A 3,629-nucleotide genomic window follows, 5' to 3' on the forward strand; every position below is an offset into this window, starting at 1 on the left:
AACCCACTACAATTTTCAAGGCCTTGAAACTCATTTCATATGTAGCCTTTATTTTATGATTATTTAAAGTATATTTAAACTATTGTTTTGCAGTTTTCAAGATGCTGAAATACGAAATATGAAAAATGGAAGGCACAGAAAATGTAGTGAGCACTTGATATTGTGCAAAATGGTGATCTCCATTTGGATGCTGCTGCAAAGTGATATTTTGTTTCCGAAGCAACTAGTAAATGTCATTTGGATGGGAAAAATTTGATTTGGAGGATAAAAAAGTAATTGGAAACATTAGTGAACTGTCTTCTGAAGTGGAACAAGAAATATGTCAATATTTGACGCAATTACAAGAGTGTATATTTGTTACATCGCCTAAGAACTTATGAATGTTAGCATTTGAAGTTGCCAATAGAAACAATATACTGCACAGGTTCAACCATGAGGAAAAGATGGCTATCATGAAATTGTACTACAGTTGTATGAAGATGGAGAAAGAATTCTCGTTGAGACAACCAGAGGCCACATCCATGACTCATGCCACTGGATTCAAGTAAGTGAGAGCTGCAAAACTTTTTGAGATGCTAACAAACATAGTCGATGAGAACATGTTGAAGCACCTGCAAATTTTAGTGTTGATGAAACTTGACACCATACAGAAAACGGCAAGGAAAGTAATTGCTAAGAGGAGGAAACACAAGTTGGATTCATCTCAAGTGGAGAGCATGGTGTTACAACAACTGATATTTGCTGCATCAATGCTGCTGGACAATACATATCACCGATCCTGAACTTCATGGGTGCTTTTGTGGACCTCCTGGTGCAGTCATTGCTTTCAGTGCATATAGTGGATGCCTAAGCAATGAATGGTTTGCGAAGTACCTGGAACATGCTATTGCAGAATATCTTTGAGGGAGCTTAAGGTTCATCTTCTCCTGATGGTCATAAAACCCATGCAAAGTCTTTAAGCACTGCATCTAGCTCAGAAGAATGTTTGTCTTCCCTGACACACAATGTATAGACTCCAGCCTTTCTACAAACCTTTAAGCAGTTACTACATAGAGGAAAATGGAAAAATGGCTATGGGCACATCCAGGATGTCTAGTGACCCAGTTCCAAGTTTCAGCAGTTTTTGGAAAAGCATATGCGAGGGTAACAACTGTAGAGATGGCAGTTAATGGATTTGCTCATTCTGGTTTCTGGCTGGTAGACAGAAATGTCTTTAAGGATCATCACTTTTCCACCTGTAATGCAGTTCATTCCAGTCCATCCAATGAAGAGTTACTAGTAGTGAGAGAGACAATACAACCACTGGCAACACTGATGGAACGGGCATTAGGTTCAACATCATGCTTATAAACTTCAGCAGGACCACCAACAAACACAAAGGACATTGAAAAAAATACTGCTGGACCCAGTCACTTGGCTGTTCCTTTAGCAGACATTTCTGTTATTTCCAAAGCTGCCACGTCATTAAAGGCCACGCCAAGAAAGGCACACAAAAAGCAGTAATATTACCAAGTTCTTCATACAAGTATAAAATAGGACATATCACTAAACCTCCCTCTCACCTAATGGTAAAGCTACCAATACTGAGTCAAAAGAAACAGATGAAAAGCAACAACACCAATGCCTGGTCTGTGAACTATGTCAAAATCAATCCATGGAAGATATGATTCAGTTAATGGCATGTAGCAAGTGGCTGCATGAAGACTGTGCCAGAGTGAGGAAGAATACTAAAATATGTTTTTGTTTTAATTGCAAATAGACTGTATCCATGTGTTATGGAAAAGATCTTAAACTAACTTAAAGCTTGTACACTATTATACACAATAGCAATTATGTTATAAAGTAGCCTAACTTTCACTTAACTGCATAATAATGTCTGTTTAGAATTGTACTGCTCTTCAATATTGATCTAATATAGTTCTCTTTATGTTCAGAATCAACATTTTCCCTTCATATAAAATTAATTTGCGCTTAGTCATCCTTTTATCTTCTTAATTATACTGTGTTTCCACATTCAAATCTACATAGCCATTGTATTCTCAAATAAGAGGAGTTTAATCATAAATTTTGGATATGCATCGAATGGTCTGTTAATGGAATTCAACTGGTCCATTGATGGAAACGGGTATCAATGATTGGACCTTTACAGAGAATAATTTAGCATTTTTTTTCTGATGGTGTTAATGGTATTTACGGAATAACTATTATACATAACAATGAAGGTTACCTGAAAAATTCTGGCGTTAAGTTTCACAATATTTGAAGCATTGGATTTTCTCCAGTTTGACACAGAAGTTAGCTGGTCTACTGATGATGTGGCAATGCATTACAGTGCTTATGCGTCCACCATCCAGCTGTTTCAACAGATGTCAACAGCAAACCCCTGATTGGGCCGTGACCAAAACTGGACCCAAGAGTTGGGGTCTCTCTACGCCTTGCTGCAGCTTGGGGTCTTTCCCCGAAAGGTATGCAGGGGAAAAGTGCCTCTGATCAGCACTTCCTGTGTGGATGCTGAGTGACACTTATCTGTTTAAATGAGACAACGTTTCCTGAATGTTAATTCCGAATTATTTGGTGTTAGAAGAATGAACATTTGGTGGCTCCAGATAGGTGTGAGTGAAGCAAAGACAATGCTGGTGAGTCAGTACTGTATACTTTGGCAAAACTGTAAATGCTGCCACCTCCAAGCCTTATCAATAGCTAATTGCAGAGTACTACATTTACTCTTTATACAAGCCAGGTTTTGCAGCTGATCCATACTCACTGGCAGCAACTTCATTTTCTCAGCATACTTCCTCCGCCTCAGAGAATCACTTGTATTAATGTCTATGGCCCGATGGACCATGCCTTGCTTGCATTGCAATTATTATAGAGTAAATTCGTACATGGCTTGTCCTTTTACCTGACTCTTTCTTTTGTGCCTCATGTACGTTATGGTATTAGTGTTTAACTGTATCTTCGCAGACAATATGCCACTTCCCTTGCCACTGTACTGAGAGTATTTAATTGTATTGTTTGTGACTTGTGTCATTAAGCTTAGAGAAAATTCATCTGTGGTCATTTCATCCATCCCCACTTGCATTACAAATGGATGATAGTGTTCTTCTGTCATGATAATGCTGCATGTGTTCATTCTGATCATAACTGTACCCCATATTTGTCTAAATTATACAGACCAGCATGAGTGTGTTGTGTGTTCACAAGTTACAGATTACTTAGTGCTTTGTTGATAGGGTCATGTCTGATAAACGGTGTCCACACCTCAAACTACGAGTAGCGACTGTGCGTCACCTACCACAAATTATTTTCAGTTTGGCATCTGCCCTCTTTATTCCAAGTACAGACAGCCCCATATAATACTACTTTATTTATTAATTTTATCCATATTTCAGCATTAACAAGCAATCGATGTCATCAGAAGAATTACAGCTATTTATACATTATGTTTTACATAAAAAATTATTACATGGTAAAAATATAGCAGTGTTGTACACTATTAGCTTATAACTGCCTCTACACCCATATCTATACATAACAGTAAGCCTTTTTGCTGTGTGTTTCTGTAGTTGTGTCCAGTTCCAGTAAGGGAACTGTGATAGTATTTCTATGTCTATTATTATATTCTGCAG

This window comes from Schistocerca piceifrons, chromosome X, assembly GCF_021461385.2.
Source record: "Schistocerca piceifrons isolate TAMUIC-IGC-003096 chromosome X, iqSchPice1.1, whole genome shotgun sequence".
NCBI classification, from domain to species: domain Eukaryota; kingdom Metazoa; phylum Arthropoda; class Insecta; order Orthoptera; family Acrididae; genus Schistocerca; species Schistocerca piceifrons.